A 10,938-nucleotide genomic window follows, 5' to 3' on the forward strand; every position below is an offset into this window, starting at 1 on the left:
AGGTGCATTAGTCAGAGGGAAATGGATCTGGGTGGGTTACTCTTCGGAGGGTCGGTGTGGACTGGTTGGGCTGAAGGGCCTGTTTCCACACTGTAGGGAATCTAATCTAATCTAATATCCCGCTGTACTTCAGAATCCTGCAACACCTCCCCATTTAAGTTAAAGGCTCTTTCATGATTCTTCCTGACAACCAACACACTCTCGACTATATACAGCTTTGGACAATGTCTTACCCTTTCACTGACTATCTCCTACATCAGTCTGTTTGAATACCCCTCGCATTCTCTTCGCAAATGACTGCTGACTCTCCTGTTCTGTTTCACAGTCACGGTTTGCCCTCTTGAATATGCCAGAGCTGAAAATGTGTAGCTGGAAAAGCGCAGCAGGTCAGGCAGCATCCAAGGAACAGGAAATTTGACGTTTTGGGCTTAAGCCCTTCATCGGGAATGAGGAAAGTGTGTCCAGCAGGCTAAGATAAAAGGTAGGGAGCAGGGACTTGGGGGAGGGGCGATGGAGATGTGATAGGTGGAAGGAGGTCAAGCTGAGGGTGATAGGCCGGAGTGGGGTGGGGGCGGAGAGGTCAGGAAGAAAATTGCAGGTTAGGAGGGCGGTGCTGAGTTCGAGGGAATCGACTGAGACAAGGTGGGGGAGGGGAAATGAGGAAACTGGAGAAATCTGAGTTCATCCCTTGTGGTTGGAGGGTTCCCAGGTGGAAGATGAGGCGCTCCTCCTCCAACCGTCGTGTTGTTATGTTCTGGCGATGGAGGAGCCCAAGGACCTGCATGTCCTTGGTGGAGTGGGAGGGGGAGTTAAAGTGTTGAGCCACGGGGTGGTTGGGTTGGTTGGTCCGGGTGTCCCAGAGGTGTTCTCTGAAGCATTCCGCAAGTAGGCAGCCTGTCTCCCCAATATAGAGGAGGCCACATCGGGTGCAGCGGATGCAATAGATGATGTGTGTGGAGGTGCAGGTGAATTTGGGGCGGATATGGAAGGATTCCTTGGGCCCTTAGAGAGAAGTAAGTGAGGAGGTGTGGGCGCAAGTTTTGCATTTCTTGCGGTTGCAGGGGAAGGTTCTGATCTCCAGCATCTGCAGACCTCACTTTCTCCTCTTGAATATGCCAGCCAGGCATCTTGAAATGAACCAAATCTTTTGGGAACAACAGGGACCTTCACAATCAAATCATCTGACCACTCCTTACAGCCACATTGAGGTAACTACACACCGCATATCGGATTTTCATTCTTGTCTGACAGGCTGGGTTCGCGCTGCACAATGGTGGCGAGGAGGACCATAATGCACAGCGCCGTTGAAGCCACTCTATCGGCCAATGGGCCGGGCGGCCCGGTCCGCGGCATGGTTTCGCCATTGACCAATGAGGAGCCCTGGAGGACCAGAAGCAAGCTAGTCCTCCAGCCAATCGGCGCTCCCCTATTGTCTGGATGCGGAAGTTGGACAGTCGCGCCCAGAGAAGTCTGAATGAAGGTTGAACTGAGCCCAGACTGAACAACTCTGTCAATCTTCGGTGAGCACAACGCTGTTATTCTCTTTCCGCTAGAAATTGTTGACTTGTAAGCATTGAAGGGGAGGGAAGTGAATCCAGGGAGAGTGCAAAACTCCGGAAAGCTTCCGTGGTCTCAAAGAAGTCAACATCCTTTACTCCCCCAGCTTGACACACTCGTTTGTCTGACTGAGAGAGTTGCACATCTCTTAATGTTCACATTCAAAGTGGGGGCAATTTTCAGGCAAAAGCTGCCAAGTGCTTCTCGGTGTAGGGAATGCTGGAATAGAGAAATTGAAGTTTTGGTCAAGAAGTAAGAAGGAAGCAGATGTCAGGTTAGACAGCAGTGATCCCTCAGAAGATTATCAAGGCAGTAAAACTAAACTTAAGAGGGAAATGAGGAGGACAGAAAGGGGACAGAAAATAGCTATGGCAACTAGAGTTAAGGAGAATGCAAATGGATTTTATGAGTACATTAAGGACAAAAAGACACCACAGTGGCTAGCACTGCTGCCTCACAGCGCCAGGGACCTGGGTTCGATTGCGGTCTTGGGCGACTGTATGAAGTTTGCATATTCTCCCTGTGTCTGCATGGGTTTCGTCTGGGTGCTCCGGTTTCCTCCCACAGTCCAAAGCTTTGCAGGTTAGATGAATTGGCCATGCTATTATTGCCCATAATGTCCAAGAATGTGAAGGTTAGGTGCATTCGTCAGGCCAAATGTAGATTAATGGGGTAGGGGAATAGGTCTGGGTGGGATATTCTTCGTATGGTCGGTGTGGATTTGTTGGGCCAAATACCTGTTTCCACACAGCAAGGATTCTATGTAGGGATTCTAAAAGGTTAACTAAGGAGAGAATATGGCCCCTCAAAGATCAGCAAGGCAGCCTATGTATGAGGCTACAGAAGATAGAGGAGATCCTTTTAGAGCATTTTAGAACATAGAACAATACAGCACAGAACAGGCCCTTCGGCCCTCGATGTTGTGCCGAACACTTGTCCTAGCTTAAACACCTATCCGTGTACCTATCCAATTGCCGCTTAAAGGTCACCAATGATTCTGCCTCTGCCACTCCCACAGGCAGCGCATTCCATGCCCTCACCACTCTCTGGGTAAAGAACCTACCCCTGACATCCCCCGTATACCTTCCACCCTTCACCTTAAATTTATGTCCCCTTGTAACATTCTGTTGTACCCGGGGAAAAAGTCGCTGACTGTCTACTCTATCTATTCCTCTGATCATCTTATGAACCTCTACCAAGTCACCCCTCATCTATCGCTATTCCAATGAGAAAAGGTCTAGCACTCTCAACCTATCCTCGTACGACCTATTCTCCATTCCAAGCAACATCCTGGTAAATCTCCTCTGCACTCTCTCCAAAGCTTCCACATCGTTCCTAAAATGAGGCGACCAGAACTGCATACAGTACTCCAAATGTGGCCTTACCGAGGTCCTGTACAGCTGCAACATCACCTCACGACTCTTGAATTCAATCCCTTTGCTAATGAACGCAAATACACCATAGGCCTTCTTACAAGTTCTATCCACCTGAGTGGCAACTTTCAAAAATCTATGAAGTTAGACCCCAAGATCCCTCTGCTCCTCCACCTTACCCTGTATTCCGCATTCTTATTTGTCTTTCCAAAATGGACAGCCTCACACTTGACAGGGTTGAATTCCATCTGCCACTCTTCAGCCCAGCTTTGCATCATATCTAAGTCCCTTTGCAGCTGCCAACAGCCCTCCTCACTATCCACAACTCCACCAATCTTCGTATCATCTGCAAATTTACTGAGCCACCCTTCGACTCCCTCTTCCAAGTCATTAGTAAACATTACAAACAGCAGAGGACCCAGAACTGATCCCTGTGGAACTCCACTTGTAACTGGGCTCCAGGCTGAATGTTTACCATCTACCACCACACTCTGACTTTGACCGGTTAGCCAGCTCTCTATCCAACTGGCCAAATTTCCCACTATCCCATGCGTCCTGACTTTCCGCATAAGCCTACCATGGGGAACTTTATCAAATGCCTTACTAAAATCCATGTACGCTACATCCACTGCTCTACCCTCATCCACGTGCTTGGTCACCTCCTCAAAGAATTCAATAAGACTTGTAAGGCAAGACCTACCCCTCACAAATCCGTGCTGGCTGTCCCTAATCAAGCTGTCTCTTTCCGGATACTGACAAATCCTATCCCTCCGTACCCTTTCCATTACTTTGCCTACCCCACCGAAGTAAGACTAACCGGCCTGTAATTTCCGGGGTTATCCCTATTCCCTTTTTTGAACAGGGGCACAACATTCGCCACTCTCCAGTCCCCTAGTACCACCCCCGTTGACAGTGAAGACGAAAAGGTCATTTCCAACGGCTCTGCAATTTCCTCTCTTGCTTCCCACATAATCCTAGGATATATCCCGTCAGGCCCGGGGGACTTGTCTATCCTCAAGTTTTTCAAAATGTCCCACACATCTTCCTTCCTAACAAGTACCTCCTCTCGCTTACCAGTCCGTTTCACACTCTCCTCTTCAACAATACGGTCCCTCTCGTTCGTAAATACTGAAGAAAAGTACTCATTCAAGACCTCTCCTATCTCTTCCGACTGAATATACAGTCTCTCACTACTGTCCTTGATCAGACATACCCTCGTTCTCGTCATTCTCGTGTTTCTCACATACGCATAAAAGGCCTGAGGGTTATCCTTGCTCCGACCCGCCAAAGATTTTTCATGCCCTCTCTTAGCTTTTCTAATCCCTTTCTTCAGCTCCCTCCTGGCTATCCTGGATCGCTCTAACGCTCTGTCTGAACCTTGTTTCCTCAACCTTATGTAAGCCTCCTTCTTCCTCTTTACAAGACATTCAATCTCCATCGTCAACCAAGGTTCCCTCATACGACCATCTCTTTCCTGCCTGACAGGTACATACACATCAAGGACACGTCGTATCTGTTCCTTGAAAAAGTTCCACATTTCAATGACATCCTTCCCTGACAGCCTATGCTCCTAACTTGTGCTCCTCAAATCCTGTCTTACAGCATCGTGATTTCCCTTCCCCCACTTGTAAAACCTACCATGTTGCACGCACCGATATCTTTCCATAACCAAGTCACAGAATTGTGGTCACCATTACCAAAATGCTCGCCCACTAACAAGCCCATCACTTGTCCCGGTTCGTTACCGAGCACCAAATCCAATATGGCCTCCCCTCTGGTCGGACAATCTACATACTGAGTTAGAAAAGCTTCCTGGACACACTGCACAAACACCGCCCCGACCAATCTACTTGATCTAAAGAGCTTCCAATCAATATTTGGGAAGTTGACGTCGCCCATGACTACGACCCTGTGGCTTCTGCACCTTTCCAAAATCTGTTTCCCAATCTGTTTCTCCACATCTCTGCTGCTATTGGGGGGCCTATAGTAAACACCCAACAAGGTGACTGCACCTTTTCTATTACTGACTTCAGCCCATACTGCCTCGAACTGCCTTTCTGCAGCCGTTATACCATTTCTAATTAGCAATGCCACCCCCCCTCCTTTTTTACCACCCTCCCTAATCTTACTGAAACATCTGTAACCAGGAACCTCCAACAACCATTCCTGTCCCTCTTCTATCCGCGTTTCCGTGATGGCCACAACATCGTAGTTCCAAGTACCGATCCACGCCTTAAGTTCACCCACCTTATTTCTGATACTCCTTGCGTTGAAGTAAACACTTGATCCCCACCTCTGTGTCCGCAAGTATTCCCTGTCATAGCTATCTTCTCCACAGCCTCCCTACATTCTTGGACGTCCTGAAAAACAGCTAACCTACTTACTGGACTACAAGTCCGGATCCCATCCCCCTGCCAAATTAGTTTAAACCCCCCCCGAAGAGTGCTAGCAAACCTACACCCCCCCCCCCCCAGGATATTGGTGCCCTTCTGGTTCAGGTGCAACCCGTCCTGTTTGTACCGGTCCCACCTTCCCCAGAATGCAGTCCAATTGTCCAAATACCTGAAGCCCTCCCTCCTACACCATCCTTGCAGCCACATGTTCAACTGCACTCTCTCCCTATTCCTTGCCTCACTGTCACATGGCACCGGCAACAACCCAGAGATGACGACTCTGTCCGTCCTAGCTTATAGCTTCCAGCCTAACCCCCTGAGCTCCTGAATGACCTCCCCACCCCTCTTCCTACCTATGTCGTTGGTGCCAATGTGCACCACAACTTCTGGCTGCACACCCTCCCCCTTAAGGATTCTGAAGACACGGTCTGAGACATCTCAGACTCTGGCACCCGGGAGGCAACAAACCATCCGAGAGTCTCGCCCATGTCCACAGAACCGCCTGTCTGTCCCTCTAACTATAGAGTCTCCTATAACTAGCTCTCTCTTCCTCTCCCCCTTTCCCTTCTGAACCTCAGAGCCGGACCCCGTGCCAGAGACCCCGTTACTGCAGCTTACCCCTGCTAGGCCGTCCCCTCCAACAGTATCCAAAGCGGTATACTTATTGTTGAGGGGAACGACCACTGGGGATCCCTGTACTGCCTGCTTCCTCCCCTTCCCACCTCTGTTACCCAGCTACCTCTGTTCTCTGGCGTAACTACGTCCCTGCAGCTTCTATCTATCACCCTCTCAGCCCCTCGAATAATTCTCAGTTCGTCCAACTCCAGCTCCTGTTCCCTAACGCGGTCTGTGAGGAGCTGGAGCTGGCTGTACTTCCTGCAGGTGAAGCCAGCAGGAGAATCGGTGGTCACCCCCTACCTCAAACATCCTGCAGGAGGAACATTCCACTGCCTGCGCTGCCATAACTCTCCACTTAGTCTCCAAAACACTAAGTCGCTTACTTTTTTTTTTAGGTTCGAGGAGGAGGGAGGGTGGGAGACACGTCTCTCCCGCCGCTCTGCGCTGTGAAAAGACCGTTGGCGTCGAGGTAAGCACTCGAATATCAATCACTTACCTTCCCGCCCAGCTCCGCGCCCCGACCCACTCCCGCCCAGCTCCCCCCGCTCTCCGCTGTGTAAAAATAAAATAAACAGTGACACCACCTTAGCCAACCTCCAGTCTTCCGGCACCTCACCTGTGATTGTTGATGACACACCTATCTCAATAACAGGCCCCACAATCACTTCTCTAGCTTCCCACGGAGTGTTTTGATTAGATTAGATTACTTACAGTGTGGAAACAGGCCCTTCGGCCCAACAAGTCCACACCGACCCGCCGAAGCGTAACCCACCCAGACCCATTCCCCTACATTTACCCCTTCACCTAACACCACGGGCAATTTAGCCTGGCCAATTCACCCAACTTGCACATGTTTTTGGACTGTGGGAGGAAACCAGAGCACCCGGAGGAAACCCACGCAGACACGGGGAGAATGTGTAAACTCCACACATACCTGAAGTAGGAATTGAACCCAGGCCTCTGGCGCTGTGAGGCAGCAGTGCTAACCACTGTGCCACCGTGCCGCCAGATGTTCTCGGGTACCCCTGATCAGATCCTGGGGATGTATCCACTTTTATGCATTTCAAGAAATCCAACACTCCCTCCTCTGTAATGTGGACATTTTTCAAGATGTCACCATCTATTTCCCTCCATTCTAAATCTTGCATGTCCTTTTCCACAGTAATTACTGATGTAAAATACTCGTTTAGTATCTGCCCCATCTCCTGCTGCTCCACACAAAGGCCACCTTTCTGATCTTTGAGGGGCCTTATTCTCTCACTTGTTACCCTTTTGTCCTTAATATATTTGTAAAAACCCTTTGGATTCTCCTTAACTCTATTTGTCAAACCTATCTTCTGTCCCCTTTTTGCTGTCCCCTCCTCAATTATACTCTTACTGCCTTTCTAGTCTTCTAAAGATTCACTTTATCCTGTCTGTACCTGACACTTCCTTTTTTTAAACTAAACCCTCAATTTCTTTAGTCATCCAGCATTCCCTATACCTACCAGCCTTTCCTTTCTCCCTGACAGGAATATACTTTTGCTGGATTCTTGTTATCTAATTTCTGAAGGCTTCCCATTTTCCGGTCGTCCCTTTACCTGCGAACATCTGTGCCCACTCGGTTTTTGGAAGTTCTTGCCTAATACCGTCAAAATTGGCCTTTCTCCAAGTTAGAACTTCAACTTTTTAGATCTTTTCCCTCAGTATTTTAAAACTCATAGAATTATGGTCGCTGGCCCCAAAGTCACTGACACCTCAGTTACCTGCCCTGCCTTACTTCCCAAGAGTAGGTCAGGTTTTGCACCTTCTCTCGTAGGTACATCCACATACTGAATCAAAAGATTTTCTTGTACACATTTAACAAATTCCTCTCCATGTATGTGCTGAGCACAATGGCAATCCTAGTCTATTTGGAAAGCTAAAATCCTGTATCCTAACCACCCTATTATTTTCACAGATAACTGAGATCTCCTGACAAATTTGTTTCTCAATTTCCTGCTGACTACTGGAGCGTCTGCAATACAATCTCAATGAAGTGATCTTCCCTTCCTGATTTCTCAGTTCCACCCAAATTATGGCCCTGAACATATTCCCAGGAATATCTTCCCGAAGTACAGCTATCACGTCGTCACTGATCAAAAATGCCACTCCCCCTTTCCTCCCCATAGCATTTGTGTCCCGGAACATCCAGCTGCCAATCTGACCATCCCTGAAGCACACCCCTGTAAATGCTATGATATCTCAGTCCATGGGTAGCACGGTGGCTCAGTGGTTAGCACTGCTGCCTCACAGCACCAGGGATCCCGTGTTCAAAAACCTGACTCGGGCAAATGTCTATTTTGAGCGGCACGGTGGCACAGCGGTTAGCACTGCTGCCTCACAGCACCAGAGATCTGGGTTCAATTCCCAACTCAGGCAACTGACTGTGTGGAGTTTGCACGTTCTCCCCGTGTCTGCGTGGGTTTCCTCCGGGTGCTCCGGTTTCCTCCCACAGTCCAAAGGTGTGCGGGTCAGGTGAATTGGCCAGGCTAAATTGCCCGTAGTGTTAGGTAAGGGGTAAATGTAGGGGTATGGGTTGCGCTTCGGCGGGTCGGTGTGGACTTGTTGGGCCGAAGGGCCTGTTTCCACACTGTAAGTAATCTAATCAAATGTTCCTAACCGTGCCAAGCTCATCTGCCTTCTCTGTTAGGCCTCTTTACATCGAAATAAATGCACTTTAATTTAGCAATCCTACCTCATTTTCTTTCTTTATTCCTGGCTGTTTGACTTGCTCCTTTTCCCAACTGCACCAGTCTCAGACTCATCTCTTTCTTAACTGTCTCCCTGGGTCCCACCACCCCACCTTACCAGTTTAAATTCTCCCGGGCAACTCTAGCAAATCTCCCTCCAAGTAGATTAGTCCCTTTCCAATCTGTCCTGCTCGTACAGGTCACTTCTACCCATAAGAGATTCCACTGACCCCAAAATGTGAATCTTCTCCCCTGCACCAGCTCCTCCACCACGCATTCATTTGCTCGATTCTCCTATTCCTATCCTCATTAACTTGTGGCACTGGGCGTAATCCAGACCCTGGAAGGTCCACCTTTTTGAATTTTCTGCCTAGCTTTCGATAATTTCCCTTCAGAATCTCATCCTTTTCCCTTCCTCTGTCATTCATTCCCATGTCGCAACGGCCTCCTGTTGGCTGTCTCCCATTGGGAATGTTCTGCACCCCCCCCCCCCCCCTCCAAGATATTCTTGATCCCGGCACCAGGGAGGCAACACACCATTCTGATTTTCCGCTGCCAGCCGCAGAAACATCTGTCTATGCCTCTGACTGGACAGTCCCCTCTCGCATTTGATCGCTTGGAGCCTGATGTACCTCTCATTAATAAGAGCCAGTCTCAATACCAGAACTTGGGCTGTACATGCTACATCTCACCGAGAGTCCAGCACCCCCTACATTTTCCAAAACAGCACATTTGTTTGAGATGGTTATACCCACAAAAAACTTCTGCACCACCTGCCTCCCTCTCCTAAATCTTTCCTAGTGGTTTTTCTCCCTTCCCCTCACTGCCATCCATCTACACCCCTCAGCTCCTGTAAATCCCTCATTGCCTCTAACTGCCGATCCATGCGATCTGATAGGATTTGCAACCAAAGACAGACATAATCATCAGTAACATGGAAACTCTCCCTAATCTCCCACATCTGACAGGAAGTGCACATCACTCTACTAAAAGCCACCTTCACCCCTTAACAGTGTACGGTCCAAGAAAATAGCAGTTAATGCTCTTTAAAAAAAACTGCTCCAGGCGAACATAGGACCTGTGTTTTGTATTTTTAGAGTCATAGAGATGTACAGCAACAGACCCTTCGTCCAACCCATCCATGCTGATCAGACATCCCAACCCAATCTAGTCCCACCTGCCAGCACCCAGCCTATATCCCTCCAAACCCATCCAAATGCCTCTTAAATGTTGTAATTGTACCAGCCTCTACCACTTCCTCTGACAGCTCATTCCATACACATACCACCCTCTGTGTGAAAAAGTTGCCCCTTAGGTCTCTCTTATGGCTTTCCCCCCTCACTCTAAATCTATGCTGTCGAGATCTGGACTCCCCCACTCCAGGGAAAAGACTTTGTCTATTTATCCTATCCATGGGCGGCACGGTGGCACAGCGGTTAGCACTGCTGCCTCACAGTGCCTGAGAGCCGGGTTCAATTCCCACCTCAGACGACTGACTGTGTGGAGTTTGCACGTTCTCCCCGTGTCTGCGTGGGTTTCCTCCGGGTGCTCCGGTTTCCTCCCACAGTCACAAAGACGTGCGGGTCAGGTGAATTGGCCATGCTAAATTGCCTGCAATGTTAGGTAAGGGGTAAATGTAGGGGTATGGGTGGGTTGCGCTTCAGTGGGTTGGTGTGGACTTGTTGGGCTGAAGGGCCTGTTTCCACACTGTAAGTAATTTAATCTAAAGTAATCTAATCTAATCTAATGTCCCTCATAATTTTGTAAACTTCTATGAGGTCACCCCTCAGCCTCCGACGCTCCAGGGAAAACAGCTCCAGCCTGTTCAGCCTCTCCCTGTAGCTCAGATCCTCCAACCCTGGCAACGTCCTGGTAAATCTTTTCTGAAACCTTTCAAGTTTCACAACATCTTTCCGATAGGAAGGAGACCAGAATATACTCCGACAGTGGCCTAACCAATGTCCTGTACAGCCGCAACATGAACTCTCAACTCCTGTACTCAATACTCTGACCACTTTCAAAGAGCTATGAACCTGCACTCGAAGGTCTCTTTGTTCAGCAACACTCCCTGGGATATTACCATTCAGTACGGAAGTCCTGCTAAGATTTGTTTTTTCCAAAATACAGCACCTCGCATTTATCTGAATTAAACACCATTTGCCACTTTTCTCTCCGCCTCTCTCTCTTTCCCTCCCCCCCCCCCCACACTCTCTCACTCCCCTCTCTCTCGCGCTATGTCTCTCTCTCCCCTCCCTCCCTCCCTCTCCCCTCGCCCTCCCTCTCCCC

General features: G+C 49.1%; 1 long non-coding RNA gene across 4 annotated transcripts in view; it reads left to right on the forward strand.

Moving 5' to 3' along the window:
* Positions 1 to 1,439: 1,439 nt before the first annotated feature.
* Positions 1,440 to 10,938, forward strand: part of LOC132834632 (uncharacterized) — a 44,523-nt gene continuing 35,024 nt past the window's right edge. For all 4 annotated transcript variants that reach the window (XR_009647237.1, XR_009647235.1, XR_009647236.1 and 1 more), the window contains exons 1-2: positions 1,440 to 1,520; positions 6,337 to 6,410. This is a non-coding gene — a long non-coding RNA (uncharacterized LOC132834632). The remainder of the gene's footprint in view (positions 1,521 to 6,336; positions 6,411 to 10,938) is intronic.

The sequence above is a fragment of the Hemiscyllium ocellatum genome, chromosome 41 (assembly GCF_020745735.1).
Source record: "Hemiscyllium ocellatum isolate sHemOce1 chromosome 41, sHemOce1.pat.X.cur, whole genome shotgun sequence".
NCBI classification, from domain to species: Eukaryota; Metazoa; Chordata; class Chondrichthyes; order Orectolobiformes; family Hemiscylliidae; genus Hemiscyllium; species Hemiscyllium ocellatum.